The 14,184-nt window shown below is 35.8% G+C and overlaps 1 protein-coding gene and 1 pseudogene across 3 annotated transcripts in view; both read left to right on the top strand.

Annotated features, from left to right (window-relative positions):
• Magi2 (membrane associated guanylate kinase, WW and PDZ domain containing 2) overlaps window positions 1-14,184 on the top strand; it is a 1,345,877-nt gene that overhangs the window by 477,355 nt on the left and 854,338 nt on the right. The gene's annotated exons all lie outside the window — the stretch shown is intronic.
• The window catches only part of LOC114630049, a 3,631-nt pseudogene continuing 2,001 nt past the window's right edge, over window positions 12,555-14,184 (top strand).

The raw sequence follows: 14,184 nt of genomic DNA, 5'->3' as shown, positions 1-14,184 counted from the left end.
ATATATATATATATATATATATATATATATATATATATATATATATACTCTTAAATTTATATTCTAATAGAAGTCTTTAGAAGTCATTACAAATAAAGTAATTCCATCCCTAGTTTAGTATTTGCATTTAGGAATCTGAGATCAACACAGAAACTCGTAGTGGTAACTCAGTGGAAATGACTTGTTTCTGTTCTTTTCGCTTTGCCTCTGCTGAAGCAGAAATATATACAAATGATAACACAAAAAGTGATAAAATTTGTAGATCCGAAGTTCAATGTTTGACTTCTTAATAGGTGATCTTTGAATCTAATAACATACATTTACAAAACAATAATCACAAATACTATAACCTAGTTCAATAGAGATGTCAGTTTACACATTAGAAAAACTTTTTGAATAAATAAGCTATACAGCAAAGTACAAGTCCCTGAAAATGGTAATAATGATAGTAATAATTAAAGTCATTTCTACCCAGACACATTACAGAACAACTGGCACACAAAGATGCCTTGTTATTTTTTCAGAAGAAGCTTCATCCCATGTGGTACCTTTCAAATAATGCAATAAGCAGATTTTAGCAACAAGTAATTATTTACTCATTATGGTGATTTTCATAAGTATCTCTCTTTAAACTGAAGCAAATTCCTGGGGAGTTTCAGTCAGCCCAAATAGAAATTTTTGTCAATTAAAACTATGTACTTTGGTATGAAATAAATTAGTTAAGATCTATCTAATTTATATAGAGATCAGTCAGGCTTCCATTAATGTACCTACATGGAAAGGTTATTTAGTGTGGCATTTCACAGACAGCTTGGTAATGCCTTGAGGACCTGAAGGGGATCCTGTAAGGTACTTAGTAATAAAGGAGCATTTCACTTTTGAATTTGAAAAGCTCGGTCCAGAACTAAGAATGAGATAGAGCAAGTACGTCCTTAAGTTGCTTTCTCTGTGGTAATAGCTTGCATGATACTCAGCGGTCTTGCACATTTCACCTTCTTGCCTTTTGCTTTCCTTCTGTATAGAGTAGGGTAGGCTATTTTTAAACTTAAGAGACATATCAGAGAAAGAGGAAGGGTCAGAGAAAAGATGATCTAGCTTTAAGTTAAAATACTGACGAGAGAAAAAGAGAGATGACTCTGTGTGTGTGTGTGTGTGTGTGTGTGTGAGAGAGAGAGAGAGAGAGAGAGAGAGAGAGAGAGAGAGACAGAGAGACAGAGAGACAGAGAGACAGAGAGACAGAGAGAGAGAGAGAGAGAGATCCTGATGGACTTATGTACATCAGCATTTCATTTTTTATTCTGTGTGTCCATCTATAGTCAAAGCAGACCCCATACTTAGACCTGGATTCAAAATGTCTCATGAACTGCCATACTGACTGTTGTGGTAGCAGAGACAGCAGGTTGAAGAGTTGTATGCAGGGTACTTTCCACCGAGAAGAATCAGGCATCACTTCCACTATATATTTTAAGCAACAAGAGCAAAGGCATTGATGACTCAAACCTTACCATGTTACCTGTTCTTGAAAGGACAAGAGAGCTAAAAATCACATGTGATGGTGATGTTTACTGGATTCCCTACATGTAGCATATTAGCCCTTCTTTTGCAGGTAAATCGTTATTAAATTAGAAAATTCGATAATCAGAGCAGAAATTTACTTTTTAAAGTTCATCATTTATTTATGGTGGCATGTACATACCACAGCACACGAATGGAAGTCCAAATGGTACTTGGAGAAATCAGTACTCTATTTCTCCATGTTGGTCCTACATATCAAATGAAAGACAAGTATTTATATCTCCTGAGATATCTTATCTACCTCAATCTTTATTTGCCTTTTTAGCTATCTAGAAGAGTGAGGGTCACTCTTCATTAATAGCCATCTTGGTCTGGCAGTAAGTCCCAATTGACACAACTCTGAAGTATGTCACATCTTTGTCTTTGTCTTTACCTCATCTGTCCACTTGTCCTAATGAGTCACTGGTGTTGATTAACAGTACACATAATTCATATTTATTTACAACCGTCTAATTCCATCCTTTGAAACATACAAAGGAAAATTCTCATTTGCAGTGGAATTGGCACCACAGAATGCTTTAGTGCTCTCCAAATTTCCAGTACTTCAATTTTAACTAGTTAGATAAAACTCCAGTGAGAAGGAGAAGGAATAACCTATTTTAGTTTCCTATTATCAAGGAAATATATTAATAGAATTTTAATACACATTGAGAGATCATGAAAGGAAATTATATGTTAGTGTTGAACCATTAAAAGACATATTATTAAATATAGATGGTGTGGCAAAATATAAATAATGTAATTGATCCAGTTATGGGATTTGTATATGCTCTGGGGGAAGCTTTAAAGCTTCTTTCTAACCCATGTATATGTGATTGTTGCCAGGCAGGCTCTAAATGTCATATCTAGTCTTCTTAATGCATGGGAATAGAAAAGCAGGACTAATCCAACAATTCTGACCATTCTTACATCTACCAAAGAGCAAAGGTCTTTGTGAAGAGAAAGACAGAACTGCACCTGCTGCTTGCTTTTGAGAGTTTTGTTAGCATTATTTCTGTGGTTGCTAATGAGCTATAATCCATGGGCTGATTTGCTGGATGTAAGTTCATCAAAGAAACATGGAAGAAAATTAGACTTGCAAGTCATTGCAAGCACGCTTAATAACACTTAAGAGAATGTTTATATGTTAACTCCTTTTCAGTGGCATTTGTTTGTAGATAATCAGGAAATATTTCTTGAACTACATTAGCCAAAATTAGAAATATGTTCCTCTTTCCATGTAATTATTGGAGACTGGTAGTATGCTATATGCAAATGAAAATCTTAGAGATTATCATAAATTAGTAAACTATTTTTCCTGCTACATAGCTTGACTATGGTAAAAGCCCAATTATTTTGAAGTAGTAAGTAAAATAGGCCCTTTTAGCACCAGGGACCCTATTGATGAAGACTTAAAAGTACCCCAGACATCTAAACAAAGCCAGACTTGTACAACAGAAAATATCTGAGACTTGGATAAATGTGTAATCTTCACACACTAATCTAATTTTTAATGTGACCTGTGAGCATGCGTAAAATAGCCCACTCTGTTAATTGCCTTTTGTGGTAATCTACATAACTGCCCTTAAATGGCATTCCACAGATCCTGTGAATACCATATTTTATATGGTAAGCAGGGCTGGACAGTTGGGAGTGAAGGATCTTGACAGGGATAAATTCTCCTTGGTGATCTGTATGGGGCAGACATAATCACAGTAATGCATTCCAAAGGAACCCTCAGGAGAAATTGGAAGAGAAGCTCATATATGTGACATGGAAAGAGGCATTGTAATCATGTGCTTTGAAAACAGAGGTTATGGATAGATAATAGATGCTGAAAAAGACATTTCAAGGAACTCTGAGTGTCTCTATGTCTTTGGAAACCAGTACTGCAACACATTGATTTAACCAGGGGAAACTGATGTACCAGTAGACTTGCTGCTCTACAATTACAAGACAAGAAATTATCACTGCATTCAGTGTATTTGTAGTGATTTGTTACAACACTCAGAATTCTGGGTGGTAAATTGAAATGAAAATCATTGCAATAAGGATAAACTTATAATGCTATTTATTGCAATTATATGTTAATATCAAAAATATTTTGGATTATGACTGTTCTTAAATGCTGATTCTTCTTTATTTTACAAGCCTATGTTTGTTTTATTTCATCTAAGCTCATACCCATATTTTAAGATAAAATTGGTTCAATATCAGTTATCTACTATCTTTATACTCAGCATATATTTTAAGTTTTAAATTTAAGTTTAGCTACTGTATTCCATTAAATTAAATTAAATTATGCATTATAAAATTGTTCATTAACATCCCAATGAAGAATGTCTGATCTCTAGTAAGAATTTTAGGGATGTTAGTATAAAATAAGAAAACTATTAACATTCACTAATTTGTAGGTGATTCAATAATATTTGTTCACTTAAGTGCAGATCAGAAAGTTCATCTGCTAATTCTGAAGTCAGCACAAGAGTCTAGCATGGGCAGCTCATTGTTAACTCTATTTGAAAGTAGTAACCAATTCCTTGGGGACAATTTCTATTGGAACAGAAGTTTTTAGAGAAAAAAAAACAAACTGTAAATGTAGCATCTGATTTGGACTCTACCAGACCAAGGCATGAGCTTTATTTTGGGCTGAATTATTCAGCAAGTATTTACTGAGATTTACTGAACAAGCACTTACCTGAGCAAATTCATTCCATCTCATTGACTCGATCATGTTTTAAGTGTCTTGGAACTACAAAAGACTTCATATACTTGTAACTATGAAAAAATTTCTCTAGGCTAAGAATGTAGTCTCAGAGGGCTAGTTATCTAAGCATGGAAATACACTAATAAACTGGTATCTAACTTTAAAAGGAATACATCTTTAATACAAACCGCCTTGTATTTTCTGTTAATAAAGGTTTTGTTTTTATTAACTAATATCTGAATAAAACTACAAAGACCCTTATGAATGCACATGTCAAAACATCCTATAATTAATATTTTAAAAAGAACCTTCTTTGTTATAGTACAATTGACAGATTTTTCTTTCTATTGTGGTGACAGTCCACATATGCCTTTGAAAAATGCATTCAAGTATGGTGGGGTTTGTTGTTGTTGTTGTTGCTATTGTTGTTGTTTTGGTAGAGTTTCAGATAGCAGGTAGAATTTTAGCTCTTCTTAATAACTTAGGTCAGTAGAAATAGCTATTTTTACCTTACTTTCAGAAATGCAAAAATTATACTTATAAATATAATTTATTAAATTATAAATACTATTATATTATTATAATAATATTAAATATTACTATAGCATATATTATATTTATATAATAAATACTACATATTACCAACATATATAAGTAAATAAGAAACCTAGCAAAATAAATGAGACAAAGGAAGTAGACATTCCAATAATATCATTCAAATTCATATTTTAAATGTATAATGCCAGACCTTTTAAAATAGCTTCATTAAGTATAATGGACAAGTATATAGTTTCTATCTTTCCTATGATATTAGCATATCAGCCACTAGTAGCATTATAGTTTATAGTCATGAGCTAACATGAATGCAACTGTACAGCCTTCCTTATCATTGAAACCCATTGGAAAATTCACTTTGTGAAAAAATGCTTTTTCCTTTCAGAACAAGATATAATTTAGGAAAGGCAAAAGGGCATAAGAAGTTTAATGTTGGTAGATTATGCCAGGTTATTCAAATTTGAGTCATGCTTCTCAAATTATTGAAAGACCTTATACATTAATTGGTATGTAGATAGACTGAGAAATCATTTCACCCTAATGAATATTTCAGTACTCTCATATATAGACTGTACCTGATTGTAGGTGTCCATTGGATTTTAGAAGGGAGAATCAAGGTACAGACAGATTAAATTTTCACTTTTGATTTTGCAACTAACTTACTAGGTGAATTTAGACTAGTTATTTGTAATTTAGATTAATTAATATCAAGATTAGCCACTTTTTTTTATTCATTTAATTTCTTGAGACAGGACCTCATGTATTGCAAGCTGAACTCAAACTCCCTGTGTTTGTGATCAAACTGAGGATGGTTCTGAGATTCTGATTCTACTGCCTCCACTAAGTGTTGGGGTTACAGGCATGTATCACTGTACTTGCTTTGTGTGATATCAAGACTATGTGAATGTTAAGCAGGAACTGAGCTATGTTCCCAACCCCATTGATTATTTTTGATGACATATAAATAGATTAAAAACTATCATTCCAATTTTACACAGCTAGATTCAAGAAATGACTAAGAAGTTGAGTAAAGAATGCAGAACAGGACTAGAGAATAGAAATGGCCCAACTAAGTATGTAGTAGAAGACAGACACTGTTTCAGATTTCATGATGCCCCTGATTTAGCCTTCTACATCATCACAGTGTGTGGCTTACGTTACAAATGTCACAGTGAAACTAAAGTCCCACACTGAGATCAATAAAGACATCCAAGTCATTTTGTAAAAAGCAAACTTTACATTAATTTTCTTTGTATTCAAGAAACATGAAATTGAGAGGGCAGTTGGTGGCTAAGGGCTGAACTTTCCTCAGAACTAGGCCAAATGCTACTCATGGTGTGTGTTTCTACCGTTTGGGAAAGGAATCTTCTACTGTAACCCAAATCCTAACCTTAAGCCTTCAACCCTAACCGTAACCCTTCAACCCTAACCCTAACCTTGATCTTCTTTCATGAAACAAATAATTTCTCTTATCAGTTCAAATTACAAAATGCAATTCCAACTTGGTCTTCATTTAAAATGTAAATGCCACAGAAAAGCAAGTTGCTGACTCATTGGTTAATCTAGTTAGTTCTCTGTATACAGCCTCATTGAATAGGCATTTGAGAATTGCACTCTGTGACAGCATTGGTGGACTTTGAAGACATGATGTGAAATTACTCATCTACAGAATCTGAAAGTGTTTACCACCTAGAAATTGATAGATAGTAATGTGTTTTGTTTCCAAGGACTGGGAATGGTTGAAAATTAGTCTTGAAGAGATGGTATTCGAAGAATGTCTCATTTTAGTTACAAAGGAGAAATATCTTTAAGAGATCTATTATATAAAATAGTGACTAGATATCTTTTATTTCATTTGTGGAACATGGTCTGATTTTGTAGTTCATGTAGACCTGGAATTTACAATGTAACCCATGCTGGCCTTTAATTCTACTTCCTCATATACTCATCTCCTGAGTACTTTGATTGCAGGTGTTTATCATCAGTCTTGAAAAGATGCTAAGAGAATAGATAATTGCTCTAACTATAAAAGTGGCAAGTACATGAAGTAATCCATCAGTTAATTATCCAGATTTGGCCATTCAACAATGTAAACACACTCCAAAACAGTATTTATTTATATACAAATACATATAATGGTATGTCATTTTTAACTTTGTAAAGAGACGTTCAGTTATAAGTCAATGGTATGTGCAGCTAGTTTTCAAATTTATTCTTTCATAAATATTGAAGAAAAATGTGCATTGGCAATAGAATAGAATCTTGAAGATAATGGGAAGAGATGTAAAAGAAATTATGATTGGTAAAAGATTAACTGGAAGGTCAAACAGGTATTTTCTCTCACAGGGTACCTTCTAGAAGAGTGGTTCTAATGTTGTGACCATTTAGTACAATTCCTTGTGTTTTGGTGACTCACAACCAAAAAAATCACTTTCATTGCTGCTTCATAACTGTAGCTTTGTTACTGTTATGAATCATAACATAAATATTTGTGTTTTCCAGTGTTCTTGGATGAGCCCTGTGGAAGGTTCATTCAAGACCCACAGGGTGAGAACGGCTACTCTAGATCTACTCCCAGGTTCCTTGCTCATTGCTTTGACTACTCACACATTGAATTGAAGACCTCCACAGAGGGGAGACCCTCTCTCAAGTCTCAGAAAGTCGCGACCACCCAGTAATCTGCTCGAGATTCCATGTACCGGAGCAATTGCGAGGTTGTTTATTAGAGCGTGACAACTAGCTGCCGGTCAATTCGTATGCCCACACAGGAGCTGAATTGACCCCGACAGCCAGTTTGAAAGGGGTTTTTTAAGGGAAAAACCACAAACCAAGAATGGGGAGGGGGTGAGAGGTTGCTAGGGTGGTGTAACATGAAAATAGTGGAACATTCCAAAGGAACCCAACCTACGGGAGTCAGGGTCAGGTGAAAACTCTCTGTACGCTTATCTTTCTCAAGAATGTGGTCCTGCCCTGTTACTTCGGCCTTGCCCTGTCACTGCGGTTCCCAGCTTGGTTCTCAACTTGGTTCTCAGCTTGGTTCCACCTAGTTTACTTACATTCTTTCCTAACTCTTTGCAGATAGGCCAGTTCCAGTAATGGTGACTGGTCTTTCCACATTCTTTACTTGCTTCATGCCTTGGTTTGTCTATGTCTTTATAAAGAAAGCTTAAAGAATACTTTATATGTCTAAAAAGAATTCTATATACCCAGTATCTATAATTTTTCACTCTACAGAATCATACTTAGAGTAGACTTAAATGAATTCTTTAAATTTAGGATGAAGCATACTGTTTCCTATTATTTACTTTGTGTTAAACATTATATAAGGTGCTGGAAGTAAAGAGAAAAAAATCTACAAATATTAAGAAGATCCTGGGGGCTGGCCAGATGGCTCAGCAGTTAAGAGCACGGACTGTTCTTCCAGACATCCTGAGTTCAATTCCCAGCAACCACATGGTGGCTCACAACCATCTGTAATGGGATCCAATGCCCTCTTCTTGTGTGTTGAAGTGTTGAAGGAAATGGATAGTGTGAGAAAGGAGTTCATCTGAACATGGTAAAGGAGAAGCAAGTAGACATGAGCAGTGGAAATGATACTGAAAATTAGAGACATTTAACTCAGTTTCTGAAGATGAAGATTTAAGTGCCCAAAACTGGCAGTATGGGGACAGGATATTTCAATCAAAAACTGTGACTGTTTTAGACAAAGTGGTGAAAACGTAACAGGCACAAGACGCAAATAGCAAGTTATTAGTCAGCTTAACTAGAAAATGATTTGCAGGCTTTGGGATAGCTCTCCATCCATGACAAGTACTGACGGCCTCAAACAGCTTTGGGCTATAACATGTGTTTTACATATACTATATAATCACTTATTATATAATTACCTGGTCTCTGCCATATTTCATTCAAGGATGATATATTTTAAAATATTATAAAGGAAAATTTTTCAAACAAAGATTTGTTTTTCTTGGTTCTCTTTAATTTCTGGATTGAAGCACCAGGATTAATGGAGGGTCATATTCCTTCTTTATTCAGTTTGTTGAGAAATCACATCTTGTGTACTTATGATTCACCAATAGGAATCAGACACATCTCAGGGTTATACAGCATTTGATAAACTAAGTGAGAGATGGGTTTTCTCAAGCCAAAATCTGGAGAACAAGAGAGGAAGACATTTAAACCAAGTTTGCAATGCTGCATGCACATGTAGGTGTGTATATACCTACACTTATGTGGGCACACACTCATGTGGACACACACATATGCAGCATAACAGTGGAGGAAATCAGTGGAAAACAAAGGAAGATGAACATCCATATCCACCAAGCACCGTGGGAATTCAATACTTTGGTAGATAAAGGCCAGTTTTCCAAAACTGAAAACCATATCAGACACTCCAAGACTGGCTTTGGACACTCTGCTGACACTGATATACAAATGTAAACAAAATTTTTATTTACTCATACCAAATAATTTCAATTTTCTCTTCTTTGCTTTTTTCATCTGTTTATTTTTGTTTGTTTTTTCTTTTTTTGTTTTGTTTGTTTGTTTTTTCAAATAGTGTCTTCTTTAGCCTAGGTCTTGAACTCATTTTGCAATAAAGACTGGCAGTTTGATTAGCTGAAATTCTGTCCTATCTTGTAATTATTATAAATTAGGACTCTTTATTGACTACAGTAACTCAGGCAGTTTCTGACACCAGGCGCAAAAAACCATCTCTATTAGAACCTATAGTAGAACTTACACAAAAAGTGGAGTTTAAGGTTTTATCTAAGTAACCAGATTAGAGACTTTAAGAGCTAAGAGTAGGTTAAACTCATGAGTTCGCATTTTAAATGAGTTCTTCCAAGTGGCTTTCTTCATAATAAAGACAAGAAATCATTTGTATCATCTTTCGAGTGTGGTATAGAAAAGAAGGATCATCTAAACATCAAAGACAGAGAGAGGTGTGGTTCTTAAAACCAGGATAACTTTTAGGGATTAAAGTAAGCTTCTTCGAGTTTTCCCAGCCTAAAATAGTCTATCCTTACGTAACATCTCTAACTCATACAGCACTGAAAACAAGAACAGGAGACTCCTTTAAGACATAACATTTAATTGTTTAGGAATTGCTTCAGAATATTCTTGATCTGTTGATGTCAGGAATTGTAATGAACAGTTTCTCACACAAACTTTTATCTAGTTTAGCCAGAATTCTGATCTGAATCCAACGAATGTCACATTAAGTCGGTGATGTATACATCACTACATAACCATCGCTATGTAAATGGTCATGTAGTTAGTGTTTCACTACCAGTAGAAGAACCGAAGTGAATGTACAGCATAAGTAAAATTTTAAGGAGAATTATTTAAACTTCTCATTAATATGCATGCTGTCTTTTAGACTTTTCAAAGCTTGCATTTGAATTCTATTAATATATTTGTTATAAATGAGTCACAACTGTGCTTATGTTCAGCAAAACCCTCGCCATTTAGTAACTCTCATAGTAGATACATACTTTGAATTATCATGCTATAAAACCAAATGTATGTTAAATTCTCACTATTCAGATACACTCTCTCCAATTAATAAAAGTAAATAATATGTCCCTGAATTGCTAGACTCAATACTATTGAATATTTTTAACAACTTTGTTGGGATCCTACCATATTATTAATTACTTGAGGGTTATTTTTCTGTGGTACGTAGTCCCTTGCACCATGTAATATTCATAGCAAAGAAATGTATACACAAATTAATTTGATCTCTATTTAATTATTCATAATCTACTTAATTTAAAATATGAGTTGAAGGTAAGCAAGTCTCTCCTAGCTGCTGTATCTTTCTTTAGTAATGAATTCACAGTCTTGCTTAGTGTTTTGTGTGCTTAAAGCATGCAACAGCTCTATAGAATGACTCCTCAACCCTACATTTTTATATGACAAAATCAAGACAAAGAAAAATTTTTCTTAATATGAGCCTTGCCACATTTCAAAGAAATAGTGAAGATAGAAATTTGTGTTTTAGATAGGTGTGTTTGTCTCTTGATGAGACATTGCTATGTTATGTTTGAAATTCTGTCATATAAACATAAGCAATATACAAATGAAGTTTTTCATAAAAAAAGCATAATTTTGTTTTATGTATACTTTTTGGTTACATATACTTTGTAAAAATATACATATGCTGTTTAAATATTCAGTGAGATATCTTCTTAGATATATATCCTGAGAACTCACTTTTATTTCAAAAGCTGTAGGCACATGCTGTCTCATTCAGACTTGTAGTAGGTTCTCAATATACATCAGTATGTTTAGGGACAGGTAAGCCTTTGCTTATCTCCATATATTTAAATCCTTCCTTGTAATCATTTACATTGCATTTTATCAGACATATGGAATACACTTCTAGAACAGGAAAAATAACATAAAAATTGCTTCTTAACATGCTTTCTAGGAAAAATATTTGTGATATTCAAAGTTGTTGGCAAATATATATGATTTTGAGAAGTAATTTCAATACATTAATAATTTATCTCTTATGAATTAGCATACATAAAATTATTTTTCTAATTATTTTATTTTTGTATCCACTAATTGTGTTAACTTTTTTAAAGCTATAATATTGATGTCTATCTTTCATGTGATGTCACTTATGTTTGTGTGTAGTTCTCTGTTTCAATCTTGAACAAAATTATCACAGTATGTTTTAGAATTGGATTGATGTTTTATTAGCATATGTTATTAAACATTGTAATTGTGAAAATAAATATAAACTTCCATGTTTGAGAGTCCTATCTTAGTTTAATCTAATCTAAATATTTGATCATTTAAATAATAACTTGTGTGAATCAATACTTAAAACACAGCTTCATCAATCATTGGAGATGACAGTGAAGGAATTATCATAAATATGGTGCTGAAATAACATGAGTGGCTATGGCTAACATAGAATAGCAGATAAAAAATAATATGGCTATCATATAATAAGAAGTGTACATTTGGTCTTCATCTAAAGACTTACTAGAATTTCCTGAGCAACAAGAATGAGATCCTTCACGGCGCCGGAGAGGGGGCACTGAGCTTTTGGTTATGAAGTGTAACGGAACACTTTACCACCTGAAACTGTTACTTCAAGTTCAGATCAGGCAAGGAACAGAACCGAAACAACAACAACACCAAAGAAAAGTACACAAGTTGAAGACACAACACTTGATCTGAAACAAGAAGTTTGTGCGTACTCAACAGCCTTGAAAGAGCACTTCCCAAAGCTGCTAGTAGTCTTTGTTTTCTTCAGTGCTGTACTGTGAGATTGCCCGGTGCAGCAGCAGTTGTATTCTTTATTAGCTTGGTAGATGATTTCCTCTCGCTCTTTTTTTTTTTTTTTTAAATACTAGCAACTTTCATCCTTTGGAACATGTGCTGAAAAAAAGAAGAGTCAGCAAAAAGTGCAATATTTGATTATCACTGCGAGAGGAGCTTTGATCCAAACCTTCTCCATAACAATGGACACAATGGGTAACCCAACAGTACTTCAGCAGCACTTCGTGAAACTGGGGTTATTGAAAAACTGTTGACCTCTTATGGATTTATTCAGTGTTCAGAACAGCAAGCTAGACTTTTCTTCCACTGTTCACAATATAATGGCAACCTCCAGGACTTAAAAGTAGGAGATGATGTTGAATTTGAAGTATCATCTTACCGGAGGACTGGGAAACCTATTGCTATTAAATTGGTGAAGATAAAACCAGAAATACATCCTGAAGAATGAATGGATGGACAAGAAGTATTTTATCTGACTTACACCTCTGAAGATGTAGAAGGGAATATTTATCTGGAAACTGGAGATAAAATTAACTTTGTAATCGATAACAATAAACACACTGGTGCTGTAAGTGCTCGTAACATTATGCTGTTGAAAAAGAAACAAGACTTCTGGTTTGGGCCCGAGCTTAGAGCAGGTCGCAGGCAGCAGCTCCGTACCCAACCGCAGAAAACCAAGAAAAACAGGGACTCCCAGGAGCTTGAACTCACGCAGCATCCCAGGTAAAATTGAATCACCCGTGATGCCTGCTATTAGAAGTTCTAATCCAGATGGACCAGAAGCCAGGAGCCTCGCCCTTACCCTCACCCCCTACCTTTTTCCACCTGCACAAGGTCCCCTGAAGCTGGGCAACTGCAAGATCCTGCTTGGCAACTGCAGATAGACTCAAAGCAGTGTACCATATCATCTGAAGAATAGCAGGGAGACCATAACTCAAGCAGTGTACCATATCTTCTGAAGAATAGCAGGTTGCAGTCCTCCTCGCCCCCACGAATAACCAGGACCCGCCGGTCGGGTCAAGTGGCACCCAGACGTGGGGCTCGAGGCACGGACCCATCCGGACAGACCCTCATTGAGAGGATGTGCGCACGACATCAAGATTGAGCAAGACAGAGATCGTCGCCCGTGACCTGTCGTCCACGGAACCAGGTTGATGCTGCCATCAAGAAGGCAGTTGAAGTTCATTACCATCAGCTGAAAATTGCAGAGGATCCAGAAGTGACTCCGCAGGAGACTGACACAGCTGTCAGCTCCCCTGCCTCCCCCTACGGTCGACCCCTAGACTTCCAAGCCCTCCAGAAGGGTTCCTGGTATGCCTGGCTTTGCCCTCATTTCTCTCGCTAGAGAGCTTGGCCTCTTGATCACCACAACAAAAATTGGCTTTTTCCTAAACCAAGGCCACCCTTGATATGGCCGCTAACATTGGGGAGCCTTCCTTTTTGACAATATTACACCCCAAACTGACAAATGGTTGGTAACTTGAACATTTACAAGAGACTAGGATGGCTGTGAGTTAGCCCAATGACGGGATTATTGTAGGTCCACTTCCCAGGGGCCCACCCAATGCAGCCGAAAAGGAGTGCGTGGTGCTGGGAGTGGGTGCAGCCTACATGGCCTAAGACAGGGCTCTCACCCTCCTTTCACCCACATCAGAGTCCCTTGACGCTGCCCATCGTCGACAGCCTAAAGCCTTCGACCATCGATGTGACTTGTTTCACATCAGTGTTTTGGGGTTGTGAACTTGTCTAAGACCCCCCATAATTAGACATCCAAATTCAAAATTCACATAGTTGGGATTGAACATAAGACGCCTTCTCTAACTAAACAGAGAAGGGGGAGATGCCAGAAGCCAGGACCCTCGCCCTTACCCTTACCCCCTACCTTTCCCCACCTGCACAAAGTCCTCTGAAGCTTGGCAACTGCAAGATCCTGCTTAGCAACTGCAGATAGACTCAAAGCAGAGTACCATGTCTTCTTAAGAATAGCAGGGAGACCATAACTCAAGCAGTGTACCATATCTTCTGAAGAACAGCAGGTAGATCATAATTCAAGGCAGTGTACC

Source organism: Grammomys surdaster, unplaced genomic scaffold (assembly GCF_004785775.1).
Source record: "Grammomys surdaster isolate TR1022 unplaced genomic scaffold, NIH_TR_1.0 325, whole genome shotgun sequence".
NCBI lineage: Eukaryota > Metazoa > Chordata > Mammalia > Rodentia > Muridae > Grammomys > Grammomys surdaster.
This window is presented reverse-complemented; position numbering and strand designations above follow the sequence as displayed.